Raw genomic sequence first — 24,797 nt, 5'->3', positions numbered from 1 at the left:
TCCTAACTCCTGGGCTCCAGCTCCAGAGGCAGGTAAGGCACTGAATTCCCAACAGATTTTCAGCCAGGTCCTTATATTATCGAGAGTTTAGTTCTCTCCCCACTACCCCCCTCTCCCATCCTGACCCTCATCTTCCGCACAGGAAAGATAATCACTTCAACTCTTGGGGAGGATTGCTCTGAACACCCTTTTCTGCTGCTAGCCTTTCCCTGGGACGGCGTGAGAGGCCCTTTTATCCCATCTCACTGTCCTGGGCAGATGGACTGGGCAAGAAACAGAAGTGGAAAGGGAGTCAGCTGGAAGTAATCTTTACTAAAACAAGCTCCCTAAAAACTAAAGCGATTCACTTTGATAGTGAATTTTACTTTTTTTTTTTTGATGCAGGTAGAGGGGTGCTGAGAGGCAGAGTAATGGAGGGAGAAGCAGCATGTTTTAGTGGGAAGTGCTCAGGCCTGGGAATCAGAGGACATGGATTCTGGAAAAACCCACTGTCCCACACCTGGGTTCACATTTTATCACGAGGTTCATTTGCATGCCACCCTGGGGTTGGAGCGATGTTGGTCACTTGCCTTCCCACCTATCAGTCTACTGCCCAGGTTTGGTGTACACTTGAACGCTACATTCACTTGAGGTGGCCTTTCATGTGAGTCTCTCACTATGTAGAAATTCTTCTTTTGCCATGGCACATATATGATCACTATGGAAAGGGCATAGGCAGCTTATAAGTGGTCAACCCCTCCTACATCTCTGTGGGAAAGACTCTCTCTGCGTTATCTTGAGATCTACCCAATACTTTACACACAATCCACTTTGCTGCCATTATCTTGGGGAGCAGGTCCCCCTGGAAATGGGGAACTTTCCCTCCATATCAGGTCACCTCGATACCAATCCTTTCCTTCACCAACACTTTCCCTCTCTGATGTGTTCTTTCTTCATCTTGGAATGTCTTTGTGAGGGAGGAGGGAATTATAAAACTGATCGGATTCTATCTTGTACATTCCCCGGCATTTAGTACAGTGTTAAGCACAAAATAAGCACTTTAAAAGTCATTATTATTGTAATTGTTGTTATTATTATCTCCTTGGAAGGGAGATAATAATAATATGCTTTGTAGATATCATTATTACCATCAACAGCATTCACTGCACACCTGCCGTAAAAGGTGCTTGGGGAATATAACAGAACTAAAGAATACGTCACTGTCCTTGAGGAATTTTCAATCCAGTAGGGGAGAGAAGATGGAATAAATGACCAAAAATCCAATAGACAAAAGAATAAATGCACTGTTATGGTATTTGTTAAAGTGTTTACTATGTTATAATAATGAGAATTATGGTATTTGTTAAGCACTTACCACGGGCAGGTGCTATACTAAGCACTGGGGTTGGATACAAGCAAATCAGGATGGATACAGTCCCTGTCCTATTTGGGGCTCACAGTCTCGATCCCCATTTTACAGATGAAGTACCTGAGGCACAGAGAAGTTAAGAGACTAGCCCAAGGTCACACAGCAGACAAGTGGCAGAGCCGGGAGTAGAACCCAGGTCCTTCTGCCTCCGAGGCTCATGTTTTATACACTAGGCCAGGCTGCTTTGAAGCAAATGATAGATGTAAATGGTAGACCAAAATGATCAAACAAATAAATAGATAAATAAAACACAGATATAACAATGAGGTCTAGTTGGGTTTATGGGGTGCCATGACCAGGAAGGTGGGAGAAAAGTCAAGGAATAAAGATAGAGGGATTTTAGGAAAGCTTTGAAGACAGAGATGGTTTGGTAGGTTTGATAGACAAGTCCACTGCAGGGCAATCAATTAATCAATCCATCATACTTATTGAGCACTTACAGTGTGCAGAGCACTGGGCTAAGTGCTTGGGAGAGTGCAAAATAACAGGGAGGCAGGTTCCCTGTCCACAGTGAGCTTATATAAGGTTATAGATTAGATGCAGTCCCCATCTCACATGGGGCTCATAATGGATCATAACCTCCCTGAGACTCAGTTTTCTCAACTGTAAAATGGGAAATAGTGATTCACTCAAGTCCACACAGTAGGCAAGTGCAGAGTGAGAGCTGAACCCCAGTCTCCTGTTCCTAAGCCCACCCTCTTTCTGACAGAGGAGAAGATTTAGGAGGGAGGTGGAGGAGTTTAATTTTGCTCATACTGAGTTTAAGGTGCCAGGTGGGTGCCCAGGAGGAGATGTTCTGAAGACAGAAGGAGATATGAAGTTGTATGAGGGAGGTGAAAGTATAAGGCTGAAGATGTAGATTTGGAGGGCTTCTTCATAGTGTTGAGCTGCATGTGAGAAGATGAGCAACTCTTTTTTTATCGCATTTAATTAAGCGCTTACTATATGCCAAGCACTCTCATTCATTCATTCAGTCATATTTATTGAGTGCTTACTGTGTGCAGAGCACTGTACTAAGCACCTGGTAAATACAAATCAGCAACATATAGAGACGGTCCCTACCCACCAATGGGCTCACAGTCTAGAAGAAACATTGGTTTAGATACAAGATATCAGTCTGGACACAGTCCCTGTCCCACACGGGGCTCACTGTCTAGGTAGAAGGGAGTAGGATTTAATCTCCATTTTACAGATGAGGAAACTGAGGTACAGAAAAGTTAAGGGACTCACCCAAGGTCCCACAGCAGAGAAGTGGCAGAGCAGGGATTAGAACATAGATCCTCTGACTCCAGACCTGTGCTCTTTCCACTAGGCTAAACTGCTTCTTGAGAGAATGAATGTACAGCAAGAAGAGTATAAATATAAATTGTTAAACCACTGGCACTAGAGCCCTTTCCCAATTCTTCCATGAGATTACTGCGAAACCTTGGCTAAATCTAATCATGTCTCTGGGCCCTCCTCAGATTGTGAGGAGTAGTAGTAGTAGTAGTAGTAGCAGCAGCAGCAGTAGTAGTAGTAGTAATAATAATGATGGTATTTGTTAAGCGCTTACTATGTGCGAAGCACTGGGGGGGGTACAAGGTGATTAGGTTGTCCCATGTGGGGCTCACAGTCTCAATCCCCATTTTACAGATGAGGTAACCGAGGCACAGAGAAGTTAAGTTACTTGCCCAAAATCACACAGCTAAGTGGCAGAGTGGGATTAGAACCCATGACCTCTGACTCCCAAGCCCAGGCTCTTTCTACTGAGCCATGCTGTAGTAGTAGTAGTAGTACTAGTAGTAGTAGTAGTAGTAGTAGTAGTAGTAGTAGTAGTAGTAGCTGCAGCAGCAGCAGCATTTATTGAGCACCCCCTCAGAGTAGTGCCCTGTACCAGCGCTTAGAAGAGTGCTTTGCATATAGTAAGCACTTAATAAATGCCATTATTATCATTATTATTATTACTAGGCACTTGTTAAATACAGAATAAAGACATAACAAATTCCCTAACCTTAAGGAGATCAAATTCTAATGAGAGACACAAGCAGAACAATATTTATAACTAGAGTAGTGATTTGTTTTTAAGCATACATAAATACCAGAGTACTGAGGAGGAGATATTTATGTTCGCAAATGCTAGAGTTGGCTGAAAAAATTATATTGCTCAGGGTGGTGGGAAAATAACTGGGGAAACCTTGTTGGAGTTAATGGCATTTTAGGAGGGCCCAGAATTTGGAGAGAGCTGTGTGGACGAATTGGAGGATATCTTTAAATTATTTTGACTCTCTTAAAGGGCTGGGAATATCATGACCTGCGGAAGTACGGGACAACCCTGAGGAAACACATCCTAACTTTAATTTTTAGTAAAATTATTTCTTGCTCATGCCTGATTTTTTATGTGGTCTAATTTTGAGGAAAGCATGATGGTCTAGGGGAAGGAGGATGGGCCTGAGAGTCAGAGGACCTGTGTTCCAAATCCCGCTCCATCATTTCCCTGCTTTGTGAACTGGGGCAAGTCACTGAAGTTCTCTAGCCACAATTTCCTCAACTGTAAAATGGGGATGAAATACCTGTCCTCCCTCCTATTTAGACTGTGAGCCCCTAATTATCTATTACCTATCCCAGCACTTAGTACAGTGCTTGGCACATAATTGCACTTAGCAAATACTATTATTATTAATATCTTGGCACATAGTAGTGTTTAACAAATATTGTTATTATTATTATCTGTGACTGTGAGCCCCAGGTAGGTTAGGGACTGTGCCCAACTTAACATGCATCTACCCCAGTGCTTAAAACAGTACTTGACACATAGTAAGCACTTAGCAAATACCATTATTATTATTATTATTTTATTAATTATTGTTATTGTTATTAGTATCATCCAGGTCTAAACCACGAGGTCCCCCAGGCTGCCTGTTCTCAGGGTAGGGAGACGTGAGATTCCATTGTGGGGATATTCCCTGAGCCTCTTTACTATTATTGCAGGCCAAGTGTGACCAAAGACCTCCTCCCTGAAGAGCCAAAGCAAAGGAGAAATGATCCTAAGCCAAAAAAGGAGCAGTGCAGGCCCGTGGCAGGATGACTGTTGCTTCGTGGTTAGGATTAGCCCCCCTACCCAGCCATTCGGTTGGCCATCTCTGTTTCCCAGCTAGATTTAGGGCTTTCTGTATGTCTTGGCATTGTCGTGCCAATGAGTGATGATGTCACCATCAAAGATGCAAAGGCCATTGATGCTCCATCACACTCTCCACAGCTGTCTAGTTTAGAGACATTTGAGCAATATTGCTCTCCTTATCATGGTCCTCACTGGGGCATCTTTGACATTCAAATTATGTGAGAATTTTTGGAATTCAATTTTGGATTTTACCTTATCGTGCAAAGTCTTATTCCTTGAAATCAAAGCTCTGCTCACCTCAACACTGCTCTGCTGGGTAGGATGCATGAGGGGGAGTGACCGCAGGATACTCAAACAGCTGCTAAATAAAGAGCCTGAACTGGGGGAAGCCAAAAGCAAAGGAAGGCAGAAGGAACATTTTAAGGACACACTAGGTCAAAACCTCAGACAGCGCTGGATCTCAGCTGAAACCTCAGAGTCAGTTGCCAAGAATAGACTAGCACAATGTACCGTATCCCCTTGTATCTATCTCTCCCAGCGCTTAGTACAGTACTTTGCACATAGTAAGTGCTTAACAAATGCCATTATTATTATCGTTATTATTATTACTGCTATCAAGGTGTGACTCTTTTTGGGCCAAAGCTACAAAAGGCACTAAAAATGAGGAAGCAACAGAGGAAACAGAGTTAGTGCTGCAATCATCAAACACGACAACTCAACAAGGGACAGCAGTTTTGTGCTCCTGAAGTGAAGACTGTAGGCCCTGCATTGGCCTCTTAAGTCATATATGCCCTAATTGGTGAATTCCACTATCAGTGCCATGTCTTCAATGAATACAAGGATATCTAAGCTTGTTGCAGGCAGGGAGCATGTCTGTCATCCCTGTTGTACTCTCAATTTATCAATCATTCAATCGATCAATGATATTTATTGAGTGCTTATTATGTGCAGACCTCTGTGCTAAGTTCTTGGGAGAGTAGACTACAACAGAATTAGCAGACAAATTCCCTGCCCATAATAAGCTTACAGTCTAGAGGGGGAGACAGACATTACCCAAGTGCTTAGTACAGTGCTCTGCACACAGTATGAGCTCAGTAAATACCATTGACGATCACTACACATTCACATATGTGGTCCTTGGTACTGTCAGTCTCATTTTGCTAATAGGGACACTGAGGCCCTGAAAGGTAAGGTGACTTCTCCAAACACACTCAGCAAACACACTCCCCTTCTAGACTGTGAGCCCATTGTTGGGTAGGGACCATTTCTATATGTTGCTGATTTGTACTTCCCAAGTGCTCTGCACACAGTAAGTGCTCAATAAATATGATTGAAAGAATGAATAAAAGGATAGAGCTGAGATGAGACACTTCATCCTATTGATGCGTGTTTACTTGTTTTGATGTTTGTCTTCCCCCGTTTAGCATGTAAGCCCACTGTGGGCAGAGATTGTCTCTGTTGCTGAATTGTATTTTCCAAGCGCTTAGTACAGTGCTTCGCACACAGTTAGCGCTCAATATGATTGAATGAATGAATGAACAAATGAATCATCAATGGTAGTTATTGAGAACTTACTGTGTGCAGGGCACTGTACTAAGCACTTTTGGGGAGTACATTGCAACAGAGTTGGCAAACACATTCCCTGCTCACAATGACCCACTGGACTTGGCATCCTCAGGAAGCCACCAGGCCCAGGACTGCATCACCTTTGGCACTGATTTTTCCTCATGTCCTCCAGGCTTCCCCGCATCAAACATTCTCCAATTCCAGGTTAGGAGTTGAAGAAGGGGCGCATGGGACAGGCAGGCAGATGGACAGACAGATACCCCTTTCCCCACACCTACCCGCTACTCAAGGCCAAGATCCCAGGGTTTGGTAATGATTGCTCTATACCAAAGGATATAAGCCCATCCGCACTTGTCCTGTCACCAGAGAAGCAGCGTGGCTCAGTGGAAAGAGCATGGGCTTTGGCATCAGAGGTCATGGGTTCAAATCCCATCTCCGCCACATATCAGCTGTGTGACTTTGGACAAGTCACTTAGCTTCTCTATGCCTCAGTTACCTCATCTGTAAAATGGGGATTAAGGCTGTGAGCCCCACGTGGGACAACCCGATCACCTTGTAACATCCCCAGCGCTTAGAACAGTGCCTTCAAAGCCCTACTTCCCTTCAAAGCCCTACTGAGAGCTCACCTCCTCCAGGAGGCCTTCCCAGACTGAGCCCCCTCCTTCCTCTCCCCCTTCCCCCTCTCCCCATCTCCCCCACCTTTCCTCTTTCCCCTCCCCACAGCACCTATATATATGTATATATGTTTGTACGTATTAATTACTCTATTTATTTATTTTATTTGTACATGTTTATTCTATTGATTTTGTTTTGTTAATATGTTTTGTTCTCTGTCTCCCCCTTCTAGACTGTGAGCCTGCTGTTGGGTAGGGACCGTCTCTATATGTTGCCAACTTGTACTTCCCAAGCACTTAGTACAGTGCTCTGCACACAGTAAGTGCTCAATAAATATGGTTGAATGAATGAATGCTTTGCACATAATAAGCACTTAATAAATGCCATCATTATTATTATTATTACCACCCTCTCCCATCTTAGCAGAGGGTGGAAAAGGCAAAGGGAGGGGACAGTCCCTCAGCTCTTATGTGTATCTCTATAATTTATTAATTTGTATTAATGTCTGTCTTGCCCTGTAAACTGTAAGCTCCTTGCAAACAGGGACTGTCGGCCAACCCTGTTGTACTGTACTCTCCCAAGCACTTAGTACAGTGCTGTATGCACAGTAAGCACTCAATAAATACCACTGATTGACCGATTACTTTGTGAGAGCTCCTGGGCCTCATTGCCAACAGACATTGGTAAGGGTGGGCAGAGAGATGGATGATTTCTAATCTTGGATGGCTGTCTGCCTGTCCCTGTCTGTCTGTCTGTGCCCAGTTGCTGAGGCAGTTTAAAGCTTTCCAAATGTTTCCCTCACAATAAAAGGAAATGTAGAGTTAATCAAGTTGTCATGAAGGATCAGAGCTGAACAGGGGAGAAACAGGGCTGGCGGGTGCAACATCAGCCCTAATAAAACAGACAGCTGCCTCCTGGTTCCTCCTCTCCTGCCACAGACATGGTGTTTACATTTCACTCTTAAACATGTTAGGGGGTGCCCGGTGGGGAGAGATGGGATGAAGAAGGACGGCAGAGGTCTCTCCGGAGAGCACGCGTGTCATCGTTGTCTGAAGCTGAAAGGAGAAGGTGGGGGGCACCCACCCTCTCTCAGTGGTCCTGTCTCTTCCCAGCTGGGTGGCTCTACTGACATCTCCATTGGCTGTTGCCAGCCTGAATCTCCTCTGTTAAATCCAATCCGCTCTCCCTGGCCCCAGCAGGCCAGACAGAAGCTGCAACAGGGCCGGTAACTGCTCCATAATGCTTTAGATCAGTTTACCATGACTACTTAGCCAAATTAATTCCAGCACCCAGGAGCCATTAAGAATTGACTGGAACAGATAAAGGTCAAGTTACCCCAGCCCCTGCTTTTCAATAAATATTCCTCTGTGCCTCCCTGGTGTGTATATTTGTAACTTAAGCAGGAGCTGCACTTTCCAAAATGCCTTGGATGGTTACAGGCCCACAAAACCTGGAAAGTTCAAGGGCGGCTGTCCAAGGAGGGAATTCATGCTATCCATTCAGGAGGAGAGAGAGATTAGCAGATGGAGGAGGCGTGGTGAATTGGGCACTTTCTGTTCGTAATTCCATCTCCTGTTATGAGAATAACCATGGGGGGATTTTCATGCTATTATTATTATTACATTTGTCAAGCACCTACTATGTGTCAAGCACTGATCTAAGTGCTTTGGGTAGACAATTCTTTGTGAAGGCTGGGGGAAGGACAAGATGACTTTTGGTCCTTAGAACAGTGCTTTGCACATAGTAAGCACTTAATAAATGCCATCATTATTATTATTATTTTGGGTCCCATCAAGTATCTATGTTCATTCATTCACTCATTCATTCAATCGAATGTATTGAGCGCTTACTGTGTGCAGAGCACTGTACTAAGCACTTGGGAAGTACGGGCAGAAGGAATGTTCTCTAAACTGTAAATTCATTGTGGGAGGGGAATGTGTCTGTTTATTGTTGTACTGTTGTATTGTTGTACTGTACTCTCCCAAGCACTTAGTATAGTGCTCTGCACACAGTAAGCACTCAATAAATATGATTGAATGAATGAAAGAACGAATGAATTCTCTCTTCTTTCTTCTCCATTAGATTAGGTGTCAGAAACGTCCTCTGAATCTCCTGCTTCCTCCAGGCCTTTGTGCCTGACACAGAGCGGGCTTTCTCAAGGGCTAAGGGGGAATTTTAGGGACATCAACAGGTCAGCTCCTCTGCATGGTGTGTCTGTATGACACAAAGTAGAGAGTTGTTGGTTATTCAGTTTATCTGTTTGAATCAGAGAACCAAGCAGGATTATTCAGGCCAAAAAATCCATTTGGGGATTTGATTCTAATTAGGAAATTTGCTATTCCCTCAGTGATGCCTAAAGTGGCTAGCAGGAGCAGGGGAAGAGAGGAAGACACGAGGACCGTGAGCTCCATATTACAGATGGGGAAGTGGAGAAGTCTGGAGAAGTGTCATGATTACCTCAAGGTCACAGTCTATTCACACCATGTTCCATACTAATATTTATAGTATAAAGTGCTTATTATGTAGATTGTAAACTCATTGGGTGCAGAGAACTTGTCTACCAACTCTGTTATATTGTACTCTCCCAAGTACTTAGTAAAGTGTTCTGCACACAGTAAGAGCTCAATAAATGCAGTTGATTGATTGATGTGCTAAATTCTGTATTAAGCACTGGGGTAGATTCAATACAATCAGGTTGGACACCGCCCCTGTCCTACAAGGGGTTCACAGTTTGAGACAGGGACAATGTTTTTTTGTGTTGGTTTTTTTTTTAATCTCCATTTCATAGAGGAGGTAACTGAGATACAGAGAAGTTGAAACTTGCCTAAAGTCTCACAGTAGGCAAGTATTGGAGCAGGATTAGAATCCAGGTCAGGAGCTACAGGACTATGAGATAGGGTACCTGGGACTTGGAATTCTCCCACCTAGTTGTCCCATGGCTCTGTACTCTACATTCTGCTCCGAACTCTGAACAACAGGCACCAGATTCTCCCCAGCTCCTCCCAGATCCACAGAGGGGTCCCAGTGATTTGGGCTGGAGAAAGAGCCCAGAGACCCTAGCCTCCAGTGCCATTTCCCTGAGGTTTAGCGAGTGATGCCAGTAGGCATATTTAGCCTTTTGCCTTTCCTGTTGCTTTCATTTCAAACCTCCCAGCTAGGGTTTGTTGATTGTAGGCAGTGAGGCTGCTGAAAGGGGTTGGAATTACACCTCTAGGGCAAACAGATGAAGTTTCTGCCCAGGCTGCTGTCCTCTCTCCTCCTATCCCATTCCCTCTGCTCCCCTTCCCTTTGTGAGTAGCCCTCTGTAGCAAAACTGAGTTGGAAGTACAAAGCCCTCCCTCTTGTGTGCCTGGGCCACGACCCTGGGTCCCTGAGCTTTTACGCATCTTTGCAATTCCTGCCTTTATCAGATTAGCTTTAATTAGAGAAATGAAAATCACATGGAGCGGGGAGGAAACACTTCCCCATTTAGGAGTTCCTTTCAACAGAGGGAAGGGAGTAGGGGTGAAGAGGTTTGTGAGTGGGTAAGTGTGTTGTGTAAGGAAAGCAATGTGTACCTGGGGATCTGTGAGGAGTCACAACAGTACAGAGGATGGTTATAGCTTCTGTACAGTGTAAAGACAGTTTTATGGAGTCACATGGTAAAGAGATGTTACAAAATCACTCAAATTATCCATGAGTTCTAGATTTGTACAACTGTGCTCCACCCAATGTCATTCACCTGAATTTATAAATGCTCTGAAATATGGGAGAATCAAACAGATAAAGGTATAAAATATATTCATCAAGGTTGCGGGTTCTAATCCCAGCTCCGCCACTTGTCAGCTGTGTGACTTTGGACGAGTCACTTAACTTCTTTGGGCCTCAGTTACCTCATCTGTAAAATGGGGATTAAAACTGTGAGCCCCACGTGGGACAACCTGTTTACATTGTATTCCCCCCCAGCGCTTAGAACAGTGCTTGGCATATAGTAAGCGCTTAACAAATGCCATCATCATTTTTATCATTATTATCAAGTGCATACCATGGAAGGGTCGGGAACAAGCCGAGACAGATACCTTCAAGCATCTAGAGTATCCAGTGCACATAGTAGTACCTGGGTTCTAATCCTGAATCTGCCACTTGTCTGCAATGTGACCTAGGGCAAGTCTCTTAGCTTTTCTGTAACTCAGTTACCTCAGCCGTATAATGGGGATTAAGACTGTAAACCCTATGTGGGACGTGGACTGTGTCCAATCTGATTACCTTGTATCTAGCCCAGAGTTTAGAACAATGCCTGGCGTATAGTAAGTGCTTAACGAATACCATAAAAAACCCAACCCAAGGATGTTAGTGTCCCCATTACTCATCCTCCCACCCTGACTCTGTTGCCAAACTGCTGTATGCTGATTCCTGCTCTGAGCTTGCAGGGGTGGTATGAGGAAGGGATGGAGGGAGAAGAGCCTGAGATGGCCTCTTTGTTAGTCAAGGGAGATGGTTTAATGGTGAAGACAGTATTGCGTGCCTTCTAGTCGAATGACTGGAGACCCCACTATGAATACTTGTTAGGCAACAAAAATGTCCCTATGTGGTAGTGTGGACATTTGGAAAGAGCCAGAACTAGGAGTCAAGATATCCAGATTCTAATCTCAGCTTTGCCATTGACCTGCTGTGTAAACTTGGGCAAATCACTGAATCTTTCTGAGCTTCATTTTACTGATCTGTAAAATGGGAACAAAATAACTCTTCACTGTACCTTTCAGTTTGTGAGCCCCATGTGGGACAGGAATGATGCCTGATCTGTCAACCTTGTGTCCACCCCAACATTTAGCTTGGGTTTTGGCACTTAGTAAGTGCTTAATATCCATACCATAAATAATTAAAGTGGTCCTTGATTATAAGTGCTTTCTACTAGAAAATTCATTTAATAAAAACAGGCTTTCCTAGCAGACAACTAAGTAGGTTGTATAGTTAACATCATCACCATATTCTTTGGATCTTCCTATTATCTGATTTTCCACATTGACATTACCTGTTCTCCTTGGCTCAGGATGATCTCTTCTAGATGACTGGAGTTGTCATCAAGTTGGACAAAAGAGTACCGAGGAGCTTGCTTGTTCAGAAAGTCACATCAGAAACTCTGAAATGCAAACGGAAGAAACAAAGTCAAAGAATCTCTGCCTCTGGCTGAGGCCCAGGTCAGTGTTCACTCTGGTCTCCAGAGGGATGCTTAGGATAGAGGAACTACTGCAGGGAGTTAAACAATCTTCTGTATGATACGATACAAAGCCTCTGAGACAAGATCCAGTGGCTTGAGGCAGGACACCTGGGAAAGAAACTGAAGGCTGAGGAGAGTGGGAAAACCCAGAGTTTGATGACCAGGCTTATTTTCCTGCTCAGAATCCTGAGGTATTGAGTGGAGCTTTATTAATAACTGCTGGGCCCATTTGCTCTTCCTAGAATCTGCCCCAGTTGGATTAGGGCTTCCAATTTCAATCCTTGGGCACTAATCAATTAGTAGTATTTCCTGAGTGCTTAATCTTTGCAGAGTACTAAGAGCTTGGGAGAGTCCAAAAGAGATAGCTATATAGAGAGAGATACCCTCAAGGAGCTTACAGTCTTGCCTCCAGAGTAGATTAAAATACACCCTTCATTAAGAACAGATACGCTTTGGAACTTTTTACACTCTGATTTTAAAACTTCCCCTGAGAAACCTGGTGGTGGTGATGATATTGAAGATGAAAGTCAAGACTCAGCATGCTCTATAGGTTTTATTTTTAACAAGAAAATTAAAGTATCATGAAATCATGTCAAAAATTCTCATCCCAAGTCAGTGCTGTTTTACTGTACTCTGGTTAGCATTCTTAACTGGTTCCAGGAAAATTGAGTATTAAGCAAAAGAGTGCTAATTAAGGACCGTATAGTTTCCCATAATTTATATGTAAGGTGCATTAATGTAATTCCAAGATTCAAAAAAATTGGCCAAACCATCATCAATATATTTTTTGTGACTAAAAACATAGTAAATATTGTTAACACCACAAGTTGGCATACTTGGTCAAATAGCAATATTAATATGTGCTGGTAATAAGAGATTATGAATCTAAACAATTAAATACTCACAAATGTATACATTGACATAATTGTTCTCAAAAAATATTTGAATACCCTGATTTGATGCTTACCTGACTTCAGATAATCAACACATTAAATTAATGCTTACTTTGTGGACTGTAAGCTCCTTATGGGCAGGGAAAGTGACAGCTAATTCTGTTGTATTGTATTCTCCCAAGTGCTTAGTACAGTGTTCTATACATAATTAGTGCTCAGTAAATTCATTCATTCATTCAGTCATATTTATTGAGTGCTTACTGTGTGCAGAGCACTGTACTAAGTGCTTGGGAAGTACAAATCAGCAACATATAGAGATGGTCCCTACCCAACAATGGGCTCACAGTCTAGAAGGGGGAGACAGACAACACAACAAAACAAGTAGGCAGGTCAATACTATCAGAATAAATAGAATTATAGCTACATACACAACATTAATAAAATAAATATAATAAATATGTACAAATAAAAGAGTAATAAATATGTAGAAATATATACAGTGTTGTGGGGAGGGGAGGGAAGGGGAGGGGAAGAGGTAGGGTGGGATGGCATGGGGAGGAGAGGAGGAGGGGAGGAAAAAGGGGGGCTCAGTCTGGGAAGGCATCCTGGAGGAGGTGAGCTTTTAGTAGGGCTTTGAAGGGAGGAAGAGAGCTAGTTTGATGGATGTGCGGAAGGAGGGCTTGAATTCAGTTGAACTTACTTGAATTAAATATAATTAATTGATTGATTATCCTTTGGGAGAGTGGCAATGTGACCAACCAACATGGAATTTAGATTCTGGTCAGATAAAGGCAATTGTATCTAGATAGAAGATAAATTTGGCAGAATGGCTCTAGAACTTAAATGTGGTTTCTGAAGATAGGTACAGTTCTCCCAACCATCACTCTCTCTAGAATAGACTTTTGACTTCTAGAGCCCTCCCCGCAAAGTTATATTTGTGCAGTACTTAATGTCATGCAGCAAAAGAGCATCTCAGCCAATAAGGTCACGAAACCCGGCCAGTCCACCAGATTCAAAGCAATGCTGTCACATCACTCCTTTGCTGGATTAAGCATGTGATGGATGTAAGCTCGTCATGGGCAGGGAATGTGTCCATTTATTGTTGCATTGTACTCTCCCAAAAGCTTAGTTCAGTGCTCTGTACACAGTAAGTGCTCAATAAATACAATTGAATGAATGAATGAGAACAGGATACTCAAACAGCTGCTCTATAGTGAGCTGATATGGGATAAACTGTAAGCAGGGAAGACACAACGAAACTCCTTAAATTTCAGACAATGCATCATAGCAGAAGGAAAACAGCAGTGGAAGACAACAGTCAGCAATAGAATAACTGGCTAAGAACAGAGTCTTAGGGAAGGTCATGACACCAAGGGGAAGAAATGAACACACCACCAGGAACTGTGAGTAGCAAAGGCAATAATACAACAATGTACAGACAATAAAGAAAAAATTGTCAGTCCCTCATCGGGTGTATCAACACACTCTTACACACACACACACACACACACAAATAAAAACTCACTGTCGGTACTTTCATCTTTGAATACAAAAGACAGTCATATGAAGGATTATGACCACTTACATTTTTACATTTTTTATGGCATTTGTTAAGCACTTACTGTGTGTCAGGCACTGTACTAAAGGCTAGGGTAGATACAAGCTAATCAGGGTTGGACACAGTCCATGTCCAACACAGGGCTCATAGCTTTAATCCCTATTTTTCAGATGAGGTAACTAAGGCACAGAGAAATGAAATAACTTGCCCAAGGTCACACCTGACTCAGTGGAAAGAGCCCAGGCTTGGGAGTCAGAGGTCATGGGTTCTAATCCCAACTCCGCCACTTGTCAGCTATGTGACTTTGGACAAGTCACTTAACTTCTCTGTGCCTCAGTTCCCTCATCTGTAAAATAGGTATTAAGACTGTGAGCCCCATGCAGGACAACCTGATCACTTGGTATCCCCCAGATCTTAGAACAGTGCTTTGCACATAGTAAGCACTTAACATATACCATCATTGTTACTATTATTATTATTAAATGGCAGAGCCAGGATTAGAACCCAGGTCCTCTGACTCCCATGCCTGTGCTCTTTCCAGTAGGTCACACTGCTACTCACTTGTATTTTTGCTCCTATTTTCTACTTGTTTCTTAATTTCTTCTTTCCAGGCAACCAAGAGCACTAGCCCGCCTAGTTCTGGGGCCTTCACTCAGAGCCACTCTTAAGCAGCCAGGATCTCCCCCTTATAGTTGGGGCATGAGGATTGGCTTTTCCCTAGGAGAGGGGTCTTCCATCCAAAGATCCAAGAGCCCACCCAGCTTGGTCCCGAGACTCCATTAGCACAGAACAGCCTAATAAAACAGGTTACCTAATTTACAAGCCTGTTCTCATAAAGGCAGGCAGACGGAGTGGGGATGGACTAAGCAGACACAAAGACCAGCTGGGAGGAAAACTCCTGACACGTTTCTCTTTCAGTCCTTCTAGTTCACCTCCGACCTCAGTACTCTCCTGAGTCTTGTTCCTCTCCAAGATATACCATCTTTGGAAATGGTCCAGGGAGCAAGCTGTGGCCCATGGCTCCTCATTCCCGGCTCCCATAGCGGCCCCTGGCAGGGAATGGATTTGCAGGCCTGGTTAGCATTCTGATCTGAGGGAGCAGAGTACCCAGTGCGTGTTCTGCACCGGGCTGGGTTTGATATGTGATCTTCGGGATTTTTCCCCTGACGGGCTCAAAACCAAAGCCATTTGTGTCAGGCCCCTCTGAAGTGATCAAATGCAGAGCAGCAGGGAGTTCTGTTGGAAAACCTGGCAAGTGTGAGGTTGCAGTTGTACGTTTCACTTGAGCATCTACCCGTTCAATAAACCAGGCAGTCCCAGCTGCAAGAATTAGAAAAAGAAAAAAGAAAGAGAAGACTGCAGCTTTCCCAGGATAATTCATTAGCATTTCCAATGAGGAGTGGGACCTGAGGCCAGGAGAGAAGGGAAGTTACACCTCTCCTTCATAAGTCATCAAAGTGGCTGCAATAGGTGAGGAGTAATGGATTCAGGAATACATTCAGACTTCACTCTGCTTGTCCCTGGAGATCTTCTTTCATGAGAGCAAAAAAAGCTGAAGCAAGTTCTTCCAGAGATCAAGGTACAGTTACTTCTATGCCAGACTGGATTGAGACAGAGCACAAATCCTGAATGCTTCTCTCTGTGAGCTCTGAGCTAAGCAATGGACTGGAAAGTCAGAGGCTTTAGGAGCCATACTTGGCCACTGAACTGCTGGAAGACCTTGAGGTAATTACTTAGCTACCCTGTGTCTCCAATTCTCTATGGAATGGAGACTGGACCAATGAGAGGCAGTTTATGAAGTGATTTAAACTCAAAAGGGAATTAAAATCATCTCCCCAAACCCACAAAAAATTTCACTTTTCTCCCTTTTTGTATCTTCAAACAGAACACAGAATGGAGCCCATTCTCCACACCTACAGACCTCTTCTCTTGCTCAGTGATGCTTCAATCATCCTTTGTTTAGAAAAGTGATTCCCTCCTCTGGGAAAGTCCACAAGTGTTCTGCACCTGCTCCGCTCCTCAATCCCAACATCTCTCAGTTGCTGCTCCCTTGAGATTCTTCAACTCCTACTGGCTACAGGGAACAGGAAGTAGAAGACCAGTTGGGAGGACTGTTGGACAGGAAATTTTAATGGTTGTCAGAGCACTTCTTGGCAGGAGCGAGGAAGCATTTAAGGAATAAGAAGGCGGCTCAAGACCTTTATTTTCATTCAATCGTATTTATTGAGCGCTTACTGTGTGCAGAGGACTGTACTAAGCACTTGAGAAGTACAAGTACAAGGCTTCATCTTCGGAGCTAATGTGGGTAATTAATGGCATTAACATTGTAATCACGGTCAGTTCATCCATTCTAGGAGGGCCCAGGTAGCCCCTGGTTCAGTCCACAGTCCATAAGCAGAAGTAATGATCCAAGCCCATGCTTGATGCTGAGACTCATGAGAACTCTAGAAGTAGTGAAATGGGCAGGTCACTTAACTTCTCTCTGCCTTAGTTACCTTATCTGTAAAATGAGAATTAACACAGTGAGCCCCACATGGGACAGAGACTGTATACAATCTGCTTAGCTTGTATCTATTCCAGAACTTAGTGCAATGCCTGGCACACAGTAAGCACTTAACAAATACCGTTTTTTAAAATATGGACCAAAGGAGAGAATTGGATTAGATGCAGCATTAATGCCCAAACATACTACCATTCCCTAGATACTTGAGAGTTGATCAGGGCTTGAAATGACCTGGTATCCACCAAGATGAACATCTTCAAAAGCTCGTTCTATTGTCAGATGTACTTCACTCTGTTTTTCTGCTCTTCAGCCTAACCATTCATGATTAATAGATGAAACAAAGTTGATCAAGGTAATTTTGAATAAATACCCAACTGGTCTGACTAGCCCAGGGTTTTTTTAACCTGCTTCCCCCCGCCAACCCCAGAATTTCTGAAGCCCCTCTCACCTCTTCAGCTTCCTCCTAAACATCAGCCTGAATGTTCATTTCAGGTCAACTTATATTTGGAAAAAGGAAGCACCGTAGGCTATCAGTCTGAATTAACCATTTAGATTATTCATGTTAATACATTATTCAAACTTGATGTAATTTGGGCAAATCACTGTTACCACTGGCGCTTTTCCCTACTGGGGATATGCTCTCCTCCCTACATCACCATGCTCTGGAGTTCATCTGCAACCCCCTTGAGGATGAGACACTTCAGTTTCCATCTCCCTTATAGACGCCGGTGGAGTGTATGCTAGTGGTTTCTATTGTGAAGTGGAGATTTTCTGGGCCTCCTCCACCATCAGCTTTTTAATCTGGGATTTGCCTCTTTATAGTAAATTATGTCTTTCACTTTGTTTTTGTTTTGGGCACCCAAAGGACCAGGAGCACAGAATGCTCATAAATTAGAGGGTATTTGTATTTGCTGGCATTGGGTAATATCTTGAAGCACTTGGTAATTACGTCAGCATATGAATCCCTGAAGGGGGAGGAGGTAACAAGTCCATCCCAGTTTGGGACCATGTGGTTAGTTAATGGGAGAAGAAAAGTCTCTCACACAAGCACACACAAACACCACACACACACACACACACACACACACACACACACACACACACACACACACACACACACACACACACACACACACACTTTCCACTACCAGGCTCTGACACAAGATTCTGCTTTAGAGAAATGAAGCTCTTCTAAAACATTCTTAGATGTTATGACAAATCAGATCCCATTCTAACTGTGTGGATGAGGACTCGCTCAGCAGCAGCTTTACCTTGTTGGTCACTGAAGGTTGTAGTAGTAATAGTATTTATTGAGCACCCACTGGATCCAATGTACTGTGATGCCTGACAAAGCCCAGAATGTAAACAAATGCGAATCAGCAGGAGGTCTCTCAATCCCTGGTGACCTGGATCTTCAATCACCGGTAGGAGAGACTGGCATTGCTACAATCCCTTTGTTGCCCTGCCAGAAAAGGAAGCAAATTTATCGATAAACTCAAATTCAGTGAGGGAGGGAGGCTGTGATAGGTAATTTGCCATTTTTTAACAAATGATGCAGATTTCATTTATCATTTATATCTATAAATTGAGTGTACAATCATGTTTCTCCCACTGGGGGATCTTCGGAGAAGATGAAAGAGAATAATGGAAATCAACATTAAGACAAACTAGAGGGAATAGCTGAAGATGACGGGAATCACAGAAATCAAACTGGAGGAAATTATGGGACTGTGACCTTTCAGACAATAGAAATTCAATATATGCCTCTTGCCAAATCCTCAGAAACTAGGCTTTTTCCCCTATAAATGTTCCAGTCATTCTAACCTACTTGACCACAGATAGGCACTTCAAGTCCCCAGTCTAAAGAAGTGGGAGGAGGATTAAAGTGTCCCTATTTCCCACATTTTTAAAATGCATCTTAGAAATTCCAGGAAAATAAATTACTGCTTTGTAGATGTATAAAAATTAGCTCCCAGCTGTGTGTCTGAATCCTGAAAGCGGCTCCTTCACTCCACAGAGAATATTTGGGCCAAGAAGAATTCACGAAGAGCCTTGAAGTGCTTTGCTAAATGTTGTTTTTTATATTTTCCTACTAATTGAGTTTGGAAGAAAACTCTGGGTGTGTGTGGTACAAGCAGGCGCCTGGTGATGGAGGGCAGTGTGTAAACTCCTCAGAGAAAGGGGTGTGCCTGACTTCCTTTGAGAGATTTCACTGGGCTTAGCTCAGTGTTCCGAACACAGTGGATACCTTGAATCCATGCTCTTGGATGACTGAGGAGGAAGGGATGAGTGCAGCTAGAAAGGAAAGTGGATGTAAATGGTCAAAGTGACTGGCTTACGGTCAAGACAGACCCTTGAGTTTCTCTCACTCCAAATTAAAACTGAATTTAGATATTTTAATTAAATCATACTTTCCACTCTTATGATTATGTTGCTCAGTGTAACCCATTCACTTGGAATACCTCTTCCTTCAGCCTGGAAGTTACTCTAATGAGAGGTACAGCCAAAGTAATCCATTAATAATTATTTTGAGTACCCCCAGCATTCTGTGAGGTGTCTTGAGATTAAACACCTTCAAGAATGTGCTGCCCAACTTGTATAACATGAAACAGTAGGATATTTTAAAAGACACAAGCCTCACAATTCTTATCCTGTCCAATGATTCAGTACAGTGCAAAGAGTCACTGCATGGGAGTTTGTTTATAGACAGCTGGGGGCCTTGGTTAGCCAAATGCCCACCCTGAACTCCATATTGCTTAGGCTGTTTAAAGTGGATCGTTATCAGTATCATCACTGCTGTAAACACTCTTTATTTCTCCAATTAACCCAGTCTGCCCACATTATAATATTGACCCGAACCAGGAACATTTTAATCATCTATTGCTGAGAAATTAGTTCCATTAGTTCCATCTCCAGAACTAAGGCCAGTGTATTAGAAACATGAAAATAATAATTATTAATAACAACAAGATATTTCCATCGAATGCCCCAGGCTACTCCCTTTCTCATAAGACCTGACTCCAGCAGACAATGTTTTCTCTCTATTCTAGTTGGTCTCAGGTTCCCCTGTTTTCCATCAGTTCTTCTGACATACAGATATTATTAGGGAAATGAGAGTTAGGCATTAAGTAATGATAGCTCAATTTATTTTGACAGCACAAATCCAAGGGAGGAAATTGACATTTGTGATGTTAGTTAGACTCTGACAACTCTAATTAATCTTCACTCCTATTGTGGGGAGAGAAGTGTTTGTGGTAGGAGGGCTGTATTTATGTATAAGCCTGTTACCTGGTGATGGCTACTTTACAGGACAGGGGACAATGGGGCCAATGCCTGCTCTCCATCAGGTGGAGATCGGGCAGGCTGTGGGGCTTGGTCACTTTGCAACTTTGATAACCTAAAAACATTTGTAACTGGAAAGGAGCTGTTCCAACCAAGAGCTAAACCACTTGGAACACACCTCTGGGAGTATGGCGAAGCCAGGTTTGGCCCCATTTTACAGATGGGGAACAGAGGTACAATAAATACGCTCAATAAATACAATTGAATGAATGAATGAAGGTTGTAGTAGTAATGGTATTTATTGAGCACCCACTGGATCCAATGTACTGTGATGCCTGACAAAGCCCAGAATGTAAACAAATGCAAAGTCAGCAGGAGGTCTCTCAATCCCTGGTGCCCTGGATGAGGTACAGAGAAATTCAGTGACTTAGCCTAAATCCACTCAGCAGTAGACAAACTCTTCAACACTCCTTCCTTTCTTACTACTCTCCTGAAAATCCACCTCCTCTAGGAAGCCTTCCCAGATGAATTCCCAAGCCTCACCATTCATTCATTCATTCAATTGCATTTATTGAGTGCTTACTATGTACAGAGCACTGTACTAAGTGCTCGGAATCAATCAATCAATTGTATTTATTGAGCGCTTACTATGTGCAGAGCACTGTACTAAGCGCTTGGGAAGTACAAATTGGCATCACATAGAGACAGTCCCTACCCAACAGTGGGCTCACAGTCTAAAAGGGGGAGACAGAGAACAAAACCAAACATACCAACAAAATAAAATAAGTAGGATAGAAATGTACAAGTAAAATAAATAAATAAATAAATAAATAAATAGAGTAATAAATATGTACAACCATATATACATATATACAGGTGCTGTGGGGAAGGGAAGGAGGTAAGACGGGGGGATGGAGAGGGGGACGAGGGGGAGAGGAAAGAAGGGGCTCAGTCTGGGAAGGCCTCCCGGAGGAGGTGAGCTCTCAGCAGGGCCTTGAAGGGAGGAAGAGAGCTAGCTTGGCGGATGGGCAGAGGGAGGGCATTCCAGGCCCGGGGGATGACGTGGGCCGGGGGTCGATGGCGGGACAGGCGAGAGCGAGGTACAGTGAGGAGATTAGTGGTGGAGGAGCGGAGGGTGCGGGCTGGGCAGTAGAAGGAGAGAAGGGAGGTGAGGTAGGAGGGGGCGAGGTGATGGACAGCCTTGAAGCCCAGGGTGAGGAGTTTCTGCCTGATGCGCAGATTGATCGGTAGCCATTGGAGGTTTTTGAGGAGGGGAGTAATATGTCCAGAGCGTTTCTGGACAGAGATAATCCGGGCAGCAGCATGAAGTATGGATTGAAGTGGAGAGAGACACGAGGATGGGAGATCAGAGAGAAGGCTAGTGCAGTAGTCCAGACGGGATAGGATGAGAGCTTGAATTAGCAGGGTAGCGGTTTGGATGGAGAGGAAAGGGCGGATCTTGGCAATGTTGCGGAGCTGAGACTGGCAGGTTTTGGTGACGGCTTGGATGTGAGGGGTGAATGAGAGAGCGGAGTCGAGGATGACACCAAGGTTGCGGGCTTGTGAGACGGGAAGGATGGTAGTGCCGTCAACAGAGATGGGAAAGTCAGGGAGAGGACAAGGTTTGGGAGGGAAGACAAGGAGCTCAGTCTTCGACATGTTGAGCTTTAGGTGGCGGGCGGACATCCAGATGGAGATGTCCTGAAGGCAGGAGGAGATGCGAGCCTGGAGGGAGGGGGAGAGAGCAGGGGCAGAGATGTAGATCTGGGTGTCATCAGCATAGAGATGATAGTTGAAGCCGTGGGAGCGAATGAGGTCACCAAGGGAGTGAGTGTATATTGAGAACAGAAGGGGACCAAGCACTGAACCTTGGGGAACCCCCACAGTAAGAGGATGGGAGGGGGAGGAGGAGCCTGCAAAAGAGACTGAGAAAGAACGACCAGAGAGAAAAGAGGAGAACCAGGAGAGGACGGAGTCTGTGAAGCCAAGGTCAGATAACGTGTTGAGGAGAAGGGGGTGGTCCACAATGTACAATTTGGTAATAAAGAGAGACAATCCCAGCCCACACCGGGCTTACATGTTAGAAGGGGGTGGACATACATCAAAACAAGTAAGCAGGGAATCAATATACATAAATAGAATTATAGAGGTGTAGGTATATATACAAGTGGGGCGGGGAAAGGGGGATAGAGCAAAGGGAGCGAGTCAAAGTGACGCAGAGGGGAGGGGAGCTGAGGAAATGGGGGACTTAGTCTGGGAAGGACTCTTGGAGGAGGTGGGCCTTCAGTAGGGCTTTGAAGGGGGAAGTGTGATTGTTTGGCATATTTGAGGAGGAAGGGCATTTCAGGCCAGATGTGGGCCAAGGGTCAACAGCAGGAGAAGCGAAAACAAGGCACAATGAGAAGGTAAGCACCAGAGGAGTGGAGTGTGCAGGCTGGGATGTAGAAGGAGAAAAGGGAGGTGAGGTAAGAAGGGGCAAGGTGATGGAGAACTCTGAAGCCAATAGTGAGGAGCTTTTGTTTGATACAGAGGTTGATAGGAAACCACTGGAGACTTTTGAGGAGCTGGGTAACATACCCTGAATGTTTCTGTGGAAAGATAATCTGGGCGGTAGAGTGAATTATGGACTGACGTAGGGAGAGACAGGAGGCACCTCCCCAATTCTTTGTGCATTTACACCCGTCCCTATCATTTATTATATATGTATATATGTTAATTTGTGCACTCAATGACTTCTTCTAGCCCATTCCCACTACTACTTATTTTATCCTTGCTCTTCCTCCTGCTCCACTATTCCACTATTTGTAAATTCTTTCAAATGTTGGACTCTCCTATTAGATGGAAACTCTCTGTGGGGAAGGAATGTGTGTGTTGCTTCTCCTATACTTTCCCAGGTGCCTGAGAAGTAGCATGGCTCAGTGGAAAGAGCCCGGGTTTGGGAGCCAGAGGTCATGGGTTCTAATCCCAGCTCTGTCACTTGTCAGCTGTGTGACTTTGGGCAAGTCACTTCACTTCTCTGGGCCTCAGTTACCTCATCTGTAAAATGGGGATTAAGACTGTGAGCCCCACGAGGGACAACCTGATCATCTTGTATCCCCCCAGTGCTTAGAACAGTGCTTTGCACATAGTAAGCACTTAACAAATAATAATGATGGCATTTATTAAGTGCTTACTATGTGCAAAACACTGTTCTAAGTGATAGGAATGCCATTATTATTATTATTGTTGTTATTATTACTATTATTATGCAAAAGTGCTCAATAAATTCCACTGATTGACTTGCCTTGCTTTGTCTTGAGCTGTCAAGTCATCTCTGACCCATAGCGACTCCTTGGACACATCTCTCCTAGAGTGGCCCACCTCCATCTGCAATTATTCTGGTAGTGTACCCACAGAGTTTTCTTGCTAAAATTATGGAAGTGGTTTACCAGTGCCTTCTTCCAAGCAGTAAACCCGAGTCTCCATCCTCGACTCTTGACCTGTAGCAGGATGCCTTCCACTCACTAGCCACTGCCCAAGCTAGGAATGGAATGAGTATGACTCTGCTTGAATCTCTCTCCCATAACGGAGACCTGGACCAAGTACTGGAAACTGTCCAGTTAAGATTCTGAGAGGGGGACTGATTGACTAAATGCCATATTTCTGGAAAGAAAGTTTTTGCCATCTGACTTCCAGAGGAATGCTCTACTTACTATACCAAAGGGCTTCTCAAGTTTTAGAGAGGCCCTGGATTGGGGAGTTAGGGAGGCATTTTAATTAAAGTCATAGATTTTACTCACTGAATGTCCCAGTGAGCTATAGATCCTTTTCCTTTGTTGGAGGCAACAAAGAGACAAGTTTGGTATTTCTGGGTCCTGCCTTCTTTGCCATTCCGTCAATGAAGGACAGAGGCATGGAGCATAAATCCAGTGAGCATACTGGAGCTTTGAAAGACCACCCCAGGTCTTTTGGCATCTGTACCTTTTAAGTACTTGATATTCACCCCACCCTCAGCCCCACAGTACTATGGACATAGCAGTAATTTATTTATTTCTATTTAGTTTTATCTCCTCCTTTAGACTGTAGGTCATTCTGAGAGAGAAATAAGGCTACCAATTGTTGTATTTTACTCTCCCAAGTGCTCAGTACAGTGCTCTGCACACAATAAGCACTCAATAAACACCACTGATTGTTTCTGGGAAGGCAGCACATAACCCCTCTCTGTTCCAGAGGCAACACTATGTCCCCTTGGGTGATGCATCTTACTAAATCCTGCTTCATTGTAACAGTACCCATACACCTGGCTCTGGAATACTGTAGTCGCTAATAGTACCACTTACTACCTCTTGGTATGTTTAGAGGCTGTTTACCGGGTCCCACAAGGCATGGGACCTGATTCAGAAGAATCTGGAAACCCATTAATGCTGGATATCCTCTACCTAATACAGAGCAAATAAGGCTATGAGAACAAATTAACATGATCCATGCCATTGCTGCATCAGATTCACGAACCTCCTGTCTCTGCCAGGGACTACAGGATATTTGAATCTCTTGTTTCCATCTATGTTGTTTGCTCATCAGACAGAAATTCCTGTCCGTCAGATTTAAGATATTCTATCAGCTCTCTCCCCACACCTGTCCTACTCTTTGCCAACCTATTCAACTGGACTTGCCTCTCCCCCTTTACCACTTGCTCATG

This window comes from Tachyglossus aculeatus, chromosome 22 (genome assembly GCF_015852505.1).
Source record: "Tachyglossus aculeatus isolate mTacAcu1 chromosome 22, mTacAcu1.pri, whole genome shotgun sequence".
NCBI lineage: Eukaryota > Metazoa > Chordata > Mammalia > Monotremata > Tachyglossidae > Tachyglossus > Tachyglossus aculeatus.
This window is presented reverse-complemented; position numbering follows the sequence as displayed.